General features: G+C 39.2%; 1 long non-coding RNA gene across 1 annotated transcript; it reads right to left on the reverse strand.

Annotated features, from left to right (window-relative positions):
• Positions 1-10823: 10823 nt before the first annotated feature.
• Positions 10824-12599, reverse strand: LOC146720576 (uncharacterized). The gene is made up of 5 exons (XR_014926018.1): positions 12115-12599; positions 11888-12024; positions 11469-11795; positions 11287-11387; positions 10824-11157 (listed from the first exon to the last, which is right to left on the reverse strand). It is a non-coding gene; the product is annotated as an uncharacterized LOC146720576 (long non-coding RNA).
• Between the last annotated feature and the right edge of the window lie 2020 nt (positions 12600-14619).

Genomic DNA, 14619 nt, shown 5'->3' on the forward strand with positions numbered 1-14619 from the left:
TTTGGGTACCGCATGAGTTGAAAGAAATTCATCTGACAAAGCGTATGAACGTCTGCGATCAACTCACCAAACGCGAAGAAAACGATCCGTTCTTGAAGCGTATGATCACGGGCGACGAAAAATGGATTGTCTACAACAATGTGAGCCGAAAAAGGAGTCGGAGTAAGCGAGATGAAGCACCGGAAAGGCAAGCAAAGGCGGACATCCACCAAAAGAAGGTGATGCTGTTAATCTGGTGGGATTGGAAGGGACCAGTCTTCTATGAGCTGCTTCCACAGAATAAAACGATCAATTCCGATGTCTACTGTGAGCAGCTACAGAAATTAAGTGATGCCATCGCACAGAAACGTCCCGAGCTGATCAATCGTAAGGGTGTGGTGTTTCACCACGACAATGCAAGACCACACACAAGTTTGGTCACTCGGCAAAAATTATTGCAGCTTGGTTGGGATGTGTTGCCACATCCACCATATAGCCCAGACCTTGCGCCATCAGACTTCCATCTATTTCGCTCCTTGCAAAACTCCTTGAACGGTAAAACGTTTGCTTCTGAAGACCTCATCAAACAGCACCTTGACAAGTTTCTCGCAGAGAAAGATAGGAAGTTTTATGAACGCGGTATTATGAAATTGCCCGAGAGATGGCAAAAGGTCATTGAACAAAACGGCCAATATATTATTGATTAATGTTTATTACGTATATTAAATAAACGCACCTGAAAATTAAATGAAAAAAACGCAATAACTTTTTGAACAACCCAATATTTTGAATTAACTGAGCCGTCGGACCACTCGATACCGTGATAATTTTGAGAGAGCCAATTGTTTTCTTGTCTTGCTTTTGCGGGTAATTTTCCAAACGCGTATGGTGGCATCATAATCCAATGCTCGACAATCGGAGCATCGATTGCGACAACGGCGACTTCCTTCGCGATAAATTTATTGGCTTCATCGCGGAAACCTTGTATGTCGACGATTATGTCCATATTGTGAGATTTTTGTTGGTGAGGTAGAAGCTCTTAGCGAAACGTGCGCGTTTGTTCGTGTCTCGTACAAAACTGAATTCATTTTAGCACGTTACATAGTTTCCACTTCGTGAAAAGCGTCATTGAAATTTCCAAAGAAGAGGAGAGGGAAAATTTTCTAATCGCGTATTACATTACGGTGTATAAATACATGTTGGTGAACGAGCGATAAAAGCTAACCGGAAAAATCGACGATAACTTGACGCGATGCATCGATTTCTGACATTATCGAATTCGGCGTAAACAATACAATTAATTGTTTCGGTAAGTGCCTTCTCGAATCTCACTTCTAACCGTAGACTTCCGTATCTCACAAGATTCCAATGACCGGCGCAATTAGCGGATAGATCGGGTGTAAGATCAACAGTAAATAACGTATATCCCCGAGAATAATCATCTCCATTTACGGAATTTCCCTCGTTCAAAAAATGGATACCCGTCCCCGAAAAGAGCGTATGATAAACTTCGATGTAAAGCGGTTCGCGAGACGAGAAAACCGGTTGTAACGGTCTACTGGGTATTTGTGTACCGTCGACGTAAAGTGAGAAAAAATTTATTCCGTAATTTTGGAAATTAAACGGATTCAATTTTCTGTTACCGTTAAACGCTTTATTATCGACGAAACCTACTTTATTTGTTTCGGTAATTGTCCCAATATTACATTATCTAACGATTCACCCACAACCCCGCTGTAAATCGTGAATGTTTTAATTTCAACTCTCGTAAGCGGATACTTGGCAGTAACTTTGCTCAGCATTCTAGCATGCGCTAGTAATACTCCGGAGTTTATTTTCGTTCTTCTCACCATTAAGCTTGCATCGAGCATACGAATTTTCGACGTCCAATTAGTTTCTATGAAACAAAACGTATCTTTCAAACGCACGAGTCTCAACCGCACCTCGACGCCATTAATTAAGAATTTATCCTGATTGAAAACGTCGCAATGGAGGTGACCTATAAAATCTAGCGCGCGCCCTCCGTGTATGTAACGAGCTCGTCTTGCTATAGCGGTATTGCTTTCCGCTCCTACCGTATCGTCCATGTGGCCGGGTGTATCCGCGTCCCATAAGCATGAGGTAACTTCCCATTCACCGTGTAAGTGCAGCGATTGAGGTAATTCCGTAATAAACGACGAGGTTTTATTGTTGGGAAAATAGCGCATACTGCTATTGCTTGGAAGAATCAGAAGAAATTGATTCGCCCTCATTTCGAAGAATAGTTAAATTCGAAGCGGGTATCCAGGAGTTAAATTTAGAAGGATAATCTTGCCAGCTAACTAATAATTGTTTATTGTTACCGCGTCCTCTGCTTTTTATCACACGATCGACGATAAATTCCTCGTCGCGTAAGTCTTTAATAACCGGTACTAATTCTTGTTTGTAAAAAATTCTGTCTATTACTTCACCCGATAAATCGCTTAATTCATATACGCGGGGTTTTCTCCATTCGAGAACTCGATGAATTTGAAATATCTCCTCGCTCCACTTCGCCTCGTATTCTTTCTTGAAGGTTACTTTTGCTCTACTGACGCGTACGAGATCGTCCACGCGATATTTAGTCTTTTGTTTACGCCCACGCTTCTTTTTCTTTCCTTTATCGTTATCCCATCGTTGTTTCATATTTTCACACGCAGTACGAGCATTTTCTTGCGTAACGACAGCAAGTTGCATTTTGATGGTGGAATGACGAGTATGATTGTAAGCGTGAACAATATCTTGTAAAACATCAAAGTAACGACGTGTATTTTTATGCGTAAAATAACGCCACATCCGCTTCTTGAGTGTTTTATTAAATCGTTCCACTATAGACGGTTTAATATCGGGATTGCGCGTTACACGAAAACTGATGTCTTTTTCTTTTAAGAAATTTTGTACAGAGCGGGCGATAAATTCTTTGCCTTTATCTGTCTGTAAGTATACAGATAGTCGACCCTTGTTTCTCAAAAATATTTGTTGAAAGGCCTTTATTACGCAGGTGGCTGTTTTGTCACGTAAAGGTTCTACCCCAAAAAATTTACTAAGCACATCGATAACCGTTAGTAGATAAGAATAACCGTCATTATAGCTCTTGAGATTACGAAGATCAATCAAATCGGCTTCCCATAAATCATCGATATTTGTTACGTTATAATGTAAACAAGGAAATTTTCGTCGTACCGGACGATGCAGCGTGTATGCATTCTGCGATTTAAGCCACTCGACGACTTTGTTACGCATAAAATTCGGTTTAACGGCTCGCGATAAATTGTCCACCGCAGAGTAGCCTGCATAATGCGAAGGGTCGTAATACAATTTTTCGAATTCCATCAATTGAGATTTATCCAATCAAGTAAACCTTTTCTTCTCTTTGACGGAGAAACTACGCTATGTGCTAATGTTCTATCGTCGTCACCGTCGTCATCACCTTCCTCGTCGGCGGATATAGATTGCGTATCTCTTTCAGTTTCACTCGCTTTGTCTAACCTGTGACTGTACGATTTTGAACGTGTGATCGGAGTGGAGGATCCGCGAGGTAACGCGGAAATAATATAGCGAGATCGCGTGTCTACTTTTAATAACTTTTGATTTCCTATGAGACGCGGTGACGTACCTATGTCACGTAGTAATCGAGCAAACTGATTTTTTCCGGTTGCTTCTACCGTTTTTTTCTCGCGTACCGCATCGTTTATAAGTTCCGCGATATTCGAACTCTCCACAATGTCGCCGTCTATAGTTACGAGCCCTTGTCTATTCCAGCCAATCTTAGATGACGGAGTATCGAGCAGATGTTTCATTAGCAAGCGTGCTTTACTACGATAACTTTTCGGAACACTATTAAGTATTTTTTGGATTATTTCCGCTGATTGAGTGCGTTTTTTCTCGAAACTACTACTAGTGGCACTAATGTTACCGTCGCTGCTAATTAAAGTTTGCGTTTCCATAGTTCATCGTCATCATCGATGTTATCATCCTCTTGCTCTTTCGTGTCTTCGTTCTGCTCTCCATCGCGTTCACCGCTGGCGTCCACGTCTTTGCGTAAACGTTTTCTCGCAGCACGAACAAACTTGAGATAACGCTGAAGTACCTCCTTATACATTTTCCATCTTTCGTCCCCGCTGACCTGAGGCGTGAGATTCAGAATACGCCACATCTCTGCACCAAGCCGTGACAAAGGAGTTCCCGGGATCCGTACGGAATTATTATTATTATTTTCCACATTCAATATCTTGGTAATTTTATTCAATGAATTATCAGCCGGCGCGTTAGAGGAAATTTCCGGATGTCGCTGCAGTCTTTCCAGATTTTCCAACGAAATCAAAATCATTTTTTTGCTCTTTCCATTATTAAATCGTAAATATTTTATCTTTTTCACATTTGGCGCAACAAATATACACAGAATAGCGCCCTTTTTAATCTCCAATGATCCGGGATAATATAGCTTCGAGAATAGGAACAAGATAGGGTAAGAATTCGCCGCGCTGCACTAATAATTTTCTCTTAACTTTCAAATTACCTTTTTTCGCAGCAATACGCCGTAGGATCGATTTATGTCTAGCAAGGCGTTTCTTTTCACTACTTGCAAACGGTACGTTACCTTTAAAAGTATTGAAAACGCACTCTTGAATACACTTTATGAGATTATTATCGACGGTGCGTAAAAACGCTGTTCTTTGATTTTTTTTCAGATAACATAAAGTTTTCAAAAGACTCGTGTTTTTTTTGCCGATAGAGCGATTTGTCTTGCGATTTTTACCGCCCCGTCGGATGAATTCTTCGACGACGATGATGCCGGTTGCGATTTTTTTTCTTTTTTTACCATCGCAGTGTAATTGCACGAGTGACAAGTTGTGTGTGAATACAAGTCTTTTATACGCCTCCGCCTCTTTTGATCAATCTACGTGGAATGTACGCGTAATGCAACTTATTGTTGGGAAAGATACACGTCCGAAATCGATATTCATTTGGAGTCGATTGTTTTAAATCGAGCAATAAATACCCGTGAAGCTTCAAGGTACCGTCGTAGTACGCTTCTTCCATAAACTTAGAATCGTCCGGATATACTTGACGCGCTAAATGCCGAATTTGCGCGCGATCGCGTGGATTTTTGAAAACTACTATGTAATTTGCATTGAGAGATATGTCGCGTTGTCCGCGTCCCTGATGGAAGAGATTTTGCGAAATGAGAATAACACTGAGATTCTTATGATGGCTTCCTTTAATAAACAGATCTACGATAACATCGCACGATGACGACTCTCTCATAAGATCGTCGATTATCACTAATTTCGGGGTGAGTGGATCGTAAGAATAATCTTCCGGGCGCGGTAAACCCTCGTGAAATTCGATTATATTTTTCTTCGAGTTTATTGGAACGTTATTTGCATATACGTTCTTTTTTCTTACGCTACTCTTCTCTTCTCTTTCATTTTCATCGCATTGCAGGCGTTGATAGGCATCTTGCCACTCGGCGTAATAAAATAAAATGCTCCCGAATCGAGCATCGGACACGTCGGACAAATAACGAAAAAATGTTTTTACGAAAATCGTTTTTCCACATCCCGTAGGCCCGTAGACAATTGACGTCCAAGGATATTTCCAGCGCACATCCATTTCCCNAAAATGAACGCGATATTCACCGTTTACGTACAATCTCGTAAATGAAAGAAAGTCTAATCCGGGCCGTTCTTAAAAACAAAAAATTAGCGTAAAGAGCGCCCGCGTATTTAAATTTTAATATTACTCATAGTATGAAATGAGTACGGTGGAAAAAGCTTATTCAAGCTCCGAGGACCAACCCGCGGCGGTCGCATGCTCGTGCTAGCGTACTTCGAATAGCGCCGATTAGCTGATGAGCGCCTGGTTAGCGCACCGCTACCGATCAGCTGACGAGCGCTACGTTGCGCTGCCCACAATCAACTTTTAATCAAATGTTCTTGTTGGTGTGTATGTCTTGTGATAGTGGACGTATGTGAGTTCGGCACGAATATATTTGAATATATAAAAATCGTACGTAACAAGAATTTTTTAAAAATTAAATATTTTTATGTTAAAGTTTTTTAGACAAAAAAAATTTATATTAAAAATTTTGTTTAATCTCCAGTAACTCGTCTAAGAGTCTTGACGTGTTGTCAAACCGACATTATGTTCGTTCTTGACATCTTAACATTATAATTTTATTTTTATTTTTACAAGTACGTATCGCTTCTTTTTGTCATTTTGTAATATTGTTAGTGAAGTAATTTTGTTTTTATTTTATTAATCTCTGTCTATGTATATGTAGATCACTTAATAAGGACTCAAAGAAGAGTCAAAACGTTGTGATTGAATAAAGAATATTTGCCAGTACGGTCGAAAGAAGATTCTTACCTTTTTTAAATTCTGTCTGGCGATTCTCAAATATCTACGTTTTTATTAAAAATTTTGTTAAAAATTTAATATTTCACTAAATAAAAATGATTTTTTAGTTCACTAAATAAAAGTGGTTTTTTATTAATTATTACTGGCAACCTTAAGGATTATTATTTATTAAAAATGATTTTGCTTAAAAGGTTAATTATTATTATTAAAACTAGAGTAGGGAAACAATATTTTTTATTAAAATATATAAATTTTATTACTAAACAATATTTTTTATTAAAAATATAAATTTTTGTATTTATATTTACAGAGTATTTTTTTCTTATTACTAATATCTACATCTTCTAACTTTAGTTAAATTATTCCTTGTCCTTCCTATTATAAAAATAAAATTAAAACTACGGGTATTTTATAATTAAAACTACGATTTATAAAATATAATATAAAGTATAATATTTTATAATATTTTATGAAATACATTTTACTTCTACAATATTTACACTTTTACATAATATTTGCATTTTTATGCAAGTGGCGGAAAACCCACGCGTATCTCCGCAAAGATAGAAAAGTGTGAAGAAGAGAGCGATATCATTGTTCTGGTAACTGTATGGAAGAGAATATCGATTTTTGATAAATCTTCGTTTGAATAACACAGGCGTTACTATATCGTGAAATGCGGTTCGCCGAATGGCTTTAAAACGAAGATTTATCGATGTCCCAGGAATCGCCTCTTCAACTTGCTCTCCGCGCGCTCCCTCTTCCCGTTCCTCTTCTTCTTCTTCTTCTCTTTTTTTACGCAGCAATAATTCTCTAATACTATTAAAATTAACTAAACGTGAGTTTTCAAAATTCAAGGTTATACCCTTTACTTTGCAAACTTCGCGTGTGAGTCTTTCGGGTGTACGGACCACATATGCGTAAAATTTCGGACCACCGAATACGAACGACTCAATGTAACTAACTTGTCCGTAGCTAGCGAGTTTATCCGCCATGTCGCCTAAAAAATTAGCCGTATGCGGTTCGTATTCCTGCGGATCACCGCGACTTACATAAATACAGGAATCCGTGTCGTAATATAAAACACGTTTGTCTAATTTTTTTAAATAATCATACATTTATAATCGCGCTTGAGCCGTCGTGTAAGCCGCTATTATAACATTAGTAAGAGGCGAAGGTACGATAGCCTCTTCTCGAAGTCGAAACGAAACATATCACCTCGTCGTTTACAGGCAATATATCGGTTATTTCATGTTGAGGGCTAGTGAGCAAACTCATTAATCGTTCTTGTGTTTTGACAATCGCGGTATTCGGTAAATTTGCACGTTGACCAAATTTACGCCAAACAGAATTCAAGCATAATTTAGCAACCGAGCGTAAACCGGAATTAAGTGCAATGTTATCTTTTTCAAGAACAATTCCTTATACTTCCTCATACTCGCGGATGTAACGCTCTTTAGCAACGTTATCGACACACTCGCTCGGCCATCCGCTAGCTTCTTGCTTTAATTGTAGAAATGTATTGATGTATTCCGTAAATAGACCCCCTTGTCGCGTACCGGGTTCGTAACGAGCGATGTTATATTGCCAAATCTCACTAACTGTCACTAAATATCCTTTCTCGATTGCTTTTTGTAATTCGCATGATATCCATGTACCTTCGAATTCGCGTTCGTGAGCTTCGCGAGTACACGCAATCTGAGAAAATGTTTCGCAGCAACTACGACATAACGCAAATAATAATTTGCCCCGCACGCGATAGGGTAATACAGGATGAAAGAGATTGCGGGGAGGAAGTACTTTACATCGCACAACCCCCTCGACTGAATCGAAATTATATCCCGGTGATAATCCGATTAACTCCTCGCATTCCTCGCCTACGTATATTGTCGGATAACCAATCGGAAAACCTCCGGTCTTCAACACAAACGGATACAGAGAACATACATCCACGTAACGTATCTTTTTCGTACCCGTGATCTCGTATCGCGTTACGATATTTCCTGTGCGTCCGCCGTAAAATGAGTCTCTGGGATCAAGCGGTTCGGTGTCTATCATTCGATGTCGATGTAGATATTCGCGCATCTCGACATTTTCATTCATCTTGCGATCAAAGTCGCATTCCCATTTCTCAATCACCCTATATCCGCGCTTTCGAAGGCGAAATGTCGTTGCAACGGTGTGCTCGTAACGTAAATCACACGTATCTGTATGATCCGTCGAAAGCAGTCTATCGCGATTTACCCGAAAACATCTTGGATAACCATGCCAAAAACAACCGTGAAACTGTAATGCGTAATATTGCGTTACGTTATTTTCTACTGACTCGTAGTATCCATCGACTAGCGTACCATCGCGTAATCGATATTCTCGAGCGCGACCGTCATGGATAATATGATGACCGAACTCCCGCTCTTTCCATATCAACCATATTGCAGGGCTTTACGCGAGTGAATATTCGCATGTCTGTATCCCCCCGTTGGAATGATACCGATTTCTTTTTCGCGTAAAAATTTTTTTTTCTAAATACTCGCATACACGTTAAGGCGATGGTTGTGCATTCCTCGAATGGACACACGTTTCCACGCTCTAAGAATATTTTTCTAAAAGCCATACACGCTCGTCTAAGAATATCTACATCGTTACGGCAGTAAAGCAATATTTCACGTTGAAAATCAAACACATAGTTCGCGCGCGTCATCTCGGAGTGCCACGCGAGAAATTTTTCGCGTTCTTTCATCTGCATAGAATCGAGTGAATAATATTGAACACCGGGTAACGCTCCGACATAAGACTGATTATTGATAGTATTGAATAAATGTGGAAAAATGCCTTTATTCGTACCTTTTGCCAGTCCGAAAGCTTTGGATAATTCGGATAAACGCATCGGCATGTAATTGATATTATCAATAAATTTCGTATGACCTAGCGACAATACAACTATTTTCGTACCGTTTAAAATGACTCGAGGCTCTAAGACATAGTTTTCCACGATATATTTCAAAATAAATTGCGCGTCGAATGACTTCGCGTTATGCGCGATGCAAATTATTTGTTTAAAATATTTCGTCGGCCGCGTTACAAAATCTACAAACTCCTGCACGGGGTTGCGACAAAATATAAATTCGCGCACCAACGACATCGCACCGACATTTCATTTATTCCTGCACACTCTTCGCAAATTTGTTGAGCGACGCAGAGCGTAGGTACGTGAATTTTTACATTTGTGCTACCTTGGAGCGTTTTGTTTTGCCTTGTCTCAAAGTCATAAAACACGAATGCGACCCGGCTTTCTATGCGTTTGCGAGTCTGATTAATCGAACCTTCGGCGTCATCGTTATCGTCGTTTCTCCGCTGATGCTGTTGTTGCTCGCTATTTCCATCCGCGTGTTCGGAAGTGCGCGGATCGGGACGATTATCGCTATGCCGACGAAGGGGAAGCATGTAACAAAGGTGATTCAAAGGTTGAAGAGAACGACACGTAACGCAATAAGCCGTGTCGCATTTGTGTTGTTTATTTCTTTGAATCAAACGTCCGCAATCTTTGCAAAATCGCATAATTTCACAAACACTCCGACGTGATTTACCATCGTATGATTTCGCCGTGCAATGACGCTCCAAGCAGGCATGATTGAAAAATTCACGTCTACAATTATCGCACCTAATACGATCCGCGAATGATTGCTCACACGGCGGCTCTCCGTTACATCGCGGACATTTATTAGAGCATCGATGCTCTCTTACATCGGAGCGGTAACTTAAATTACATGGGATGCAATATTCCCGCCCGCCTGCTGCTGCATTTAAATTTAAAATTACATCGAAATGTTTATTATTTGAACGGTATAATAGATTTAGACAAGTTTTTATTTTCCGCTGCAGAGTGGTTAGAAATACGTTTCCATCGAATAGCGGATTACCGCCTTGACCAAAAGTATCGTCGTTATATATTATTATCGCGACATTTTCGCTCGCGAGATATTGCTGAAAACGCTCGATTTCAACAATTCCACTCCCTTCCTCCGGAATCGTGACACCGGCATTTCTCGTAAGTTGCAACGCTAACTAGCGCTGTAACACCGAGTTTTGTCTTTTCACCGCATTTCATTTCGCGTGTAACTCTCCCGTGCGTAAATTTCCATGCTCGTTAAAAATTAGAGCCGATACAAGCGCGCAAGAAAGACATAAATTATCGGTATTGGAAATTGTTAAAATCGAGCGTTTTGCAATAACATTGAGCGTAAGCTCGTTACGTCCGCGACCAATGGGAGGGGTGACTTTAAAAATCCGAATGTTAAATTCTTTTGCTATATCGTGTCTTCCGCAGCTTTGCGCTAACGAGCTTACGAGTTCACAAATATTTTTGTAAGTCAAATCTCGCGAAGGTCGGAACGATAAACCTACGGGGCCGCGGGTTAAACTTGCGGAATCAAAAGACATACCGACGTAATCCCTCGCACGAATGTAACGCGTACTCGTGAAGTTCGCGAAACGCATTTTCTAACCACTCATACGCGTTTGCTCCTTCGGATATCGGCCGAATACGAAAACTAATTTTTCGTCCTTCTACACCAAAAGTTCTAAACCGACGCACGTTTTCCGCTAACATTATTAAATATCTTAAATTACCATTAGGCTCTTGATTCGCTATTTCTTCCACCGCTTCTTCTTCTTCTTCTTCCTCTTGCCCGCCAGCAGCCGCTAAATGTCGCTCTTCGACATCGTCGGATTCCTCACCGGAGCGGGTTTGAGAATCTTCTTGGTGTATTTCGACGTTCCTTCCCCCGCCACTCTGTACTGTGAGAAATAAAAAATTATATTAACAAAATAAAATACAATATTTAATAAAATATTATTCTCTTACGTTTGAATTTTTATTAATAATGTAAAATTGTTGTTATTAATAATTATGTTAAGTTCACTTACGTTTTAATATTCTTTTACCGAGGCATTTGTATCACCCTGCGTGGGTTAATACTCCGGTGAATATGAAATTTCGGGCGCGATGTTAGGAGATAAAGAAATTCCTAATAAAATTTTATTTTAATTAAAATAAACAAAAAATTTATACGTAGGAAAAGATTAAGTATAAAATATGCAATTATTACCTTCCTCAGCCATCGCCCCGCTATCTTCTTCTTCTTCTTCTTCTTCAGAAAACGTGGCGTTATTTTCATCTCCCACTTCTTCTTCTTCATCTCCCGTTTGTTCTTCTCGATCTTCCGGCTCTTCTTCTTCTTCATCTTCCGTTTGCTGTATTTTTTCTTCTTCCAACTCTTCATCTTCCTCTTCCTCCTCCTCCTCCTCCACTTACTCCTCCTCGTTCACTTCCTCTTCCAGCTCCTCTTCATCTTCCGAAATCGAGTTTATTTTCTCGTCGATTTCCTCCTTCTGTTCTCGCTCCTCTACGACCACGTTTTCATTCGCCGCGTCATCTAATATTCATCAGTCATATATTATTAGTATTTCACATAATTAAAAAATATTTTGTGTTGATATATACCACTGTAGTATTTTTCTTACTTACTTTCAATCGAGTAAATATGAGCGCTTCATCGAACAGACTTACTTCGCGAACCCGCGCTTCTTCCACGTCTTTGACACTTTTGGCTAAATCAATAACCGGGTGTTCCATCTTTGGCGTTAACACGATGCGTGCACGACCTGGAACGTATAACATTTTTATTAAAAAATTTCTTGTTTAATATAATGTTTTCTAGCAGCGCGATATAATTTATGATGTTAAAAACTCACGCGAAGGCCCGGGCTCCGGCGAAGAATCCGCTCGTCGTCTTCTATTTAACCTTAATCTAAGTGATACGGGGCGATTCTCCAGTACACGCAACCGGTTTCCTGTAACGCATGCGACAGGGCGTACGATAGCTAAAGTTTTAGCGATTTAAATAAATAAATAATTGGGGTAGTTTTAATTAATTTATTTATAATTAAGTGTAATAAAAATAAAAACTTACCATTATTATCTCCTCCCCGCAGAACTCGATGAAAATGTAGGAGGAGATATTCTATGTAACCTGCTGTATCGTTTTCCTTCTCACCATCGAAATAGTATCGCGACTCGATCATCTCACCCGCGATAATCACTAATTCGCGAAAAACACTAAAATGTCTTAGTCGGAATAATACCGCTAGCACAGCGCTGGGACATTCCTCCGCAAATTTTCCAAAAATATTAAAGCATTTCTCTTCACTCGCGCATGCTAATTCATATATATGCTTGGAAAAATTTTTCCCGCAGAAACTCTGCACTAGTGATAGACAAATTTCAATTACTTTTTTCGAACTCATTATTGAAATTTAATAGTACACTTACGTCGAATACGTGAGTACGCGAGAAACGAAATTCAAAAATGTAACTAGCTAACTTAACTCCGAGAGCCGTATTTATACGTGTTTATGGAAATCAAGATGGGGAATTTTCAGGTATCTTTTCTCGATTTTATTTTTTTTCTCATAGCCGTGTATTTTTACCCATGTTTTATATTCATATATATATACGAGGTGTGTTCAAAAAGTATCGCGAATTTTGAATTTCCGCGGGTTACGTATATTCGATTTTCGACTTTTTTGTGGCGTTATGTTGGTACTCATGTTTCTCATTTATGCCGACAAGTACGGCTATTTTGAATGTTCAGTTAATTTTTGACAGCTGCTTTGCTTGCACGTGTTTTGGCTCGTCTTCAATTTTTGCCTATTCCAAAAAATGGATCAAAGAATCTGTATCAAATTTTGTGTGAAAAACAAAATTAAGTGCGCGGACGCATTCCGAATGTTGACTGTGGCATATGGTGAAGCTACCTTGGACCGAAGCAACGTTTATCGGTGGTACAAAATGTTTTCCGAGGGCCGAGAAGATGTGAACGACGAAGAGCGTGCCGGACGCCCGAGCACGTCAACAACAGACGAAAACATTGATGAAGTGAAGAAAATAGTATTGGTCAATCGTCGAATCACCGTTAGAGAAGTTGTAGCGACTTATAAATAAATTCACCAGATCTTTGAAAAAGTAATGTTTATTCATTGAAAGTATAAAGCGAAAGAACAAAAAGAATTAATATGTAACAAATAAAAGAATGAATGTGTTGTTATGGAAATATTGATTTTTCTTAAAAACATTATGTATATTAATGAATTGAAGTTATTACAAATGTATAAAGATGTAAAAAGTGTAAAAGTGCAGTGAAAAGTGTAAGGTGTAATAAAAGTGTAGAGTGTAAATGAAAGGTGTGGATGATGAATGCTACAGTACTCCCCCCCAAGTGACGATATTCGTTGCGAAATGGACTTTCTTCTTCTTTGGTGGGTAGGTGCATAAAGCTTTTCCAACAGTAGAAGAAGAAGAAGGATTTGAAGTAGCAGAAACAGGAGCTGAAGTAGCAGGAACAGGAGCTGAAGTAGCAGGAACAGGAGTTGAAATAGCAGGAACAGGAGTTGAAATAGCAGGAACAGGAGCTGAAGATCTGGTAGAAAGTTCAGTAGAATCTGAAGTTCTAGGAATGAAGGCTGGCTTGAGACGTTCTGTCGAAATATTGACAACTCTTCCTGAAACATTAACTGCAAATAAATGATCAGAGATACGTTTCTCAATAGGAAAAGGGCCAGAATAAGGAGGTTGTAGTGACTTCCTAACAGTATCTTCTCGAATCCAAACATGAGTACAATCAAAAAGATTCTTGTGAACAAAAGGTGATCTTTTGCAATGATGACTTGTAGGAGATGATCTGATATTCCTCATATGAATCTTGTGTTTTTCAAGAAAGATTTCAGGATCTGCAGGAAAATCTTCTTCAATGAAAAATTCTCCAGGAATACGAAGAGTGGATCCATAAAGAAGTTCTGCAGGTGAAGCTTTTAAATCTTCTTTGAAACACGAACGTAATCCCAAAAGAACTGAAGGTAAAGATTCTACCCAGTTGGTTGTTTCGTGGCACATAATCGCTGCTTTCAAAGTCCTATGCCATCTTTCCAGAATTCCATTTGAAGCAGGATGATAAGCAGAAGTTCTAATCCTTTGGCATCCAATTAGGTTTGTTAAAGCTTTGAATAAAGCTGCTTCAAACTGAGGACCTTGATCTGTTGTAATGCTGATAGGAGAACCAAAACGTACTACCCAATGTGAATAAAATGTTGTAGAAATAATTTCAGCAGAAATCTCAGAAATAGGAACAGCTTCAGGCCATCTGGAAAAACGATCAATCATAGTAAGACAATAACGGTAATTTTGACAAATAGGAAGTGGTC

Source organism: Nylanderia fulva, unplaced genomic scaffold (genome assembly GCF_048542155.1).
Source record: "Nylanderia fulva isolate GAGA-0341 unplaced genomic scaffold, ASM4854215v1 Scaffold662, whole genome shotgun sequence".
Lineage (NCBI taxonomy): Eukaryota > Metazoa > Arthropoda > Insecta > Hymenoptera > Formicidae > Nylanderia > Nylanderia fulva.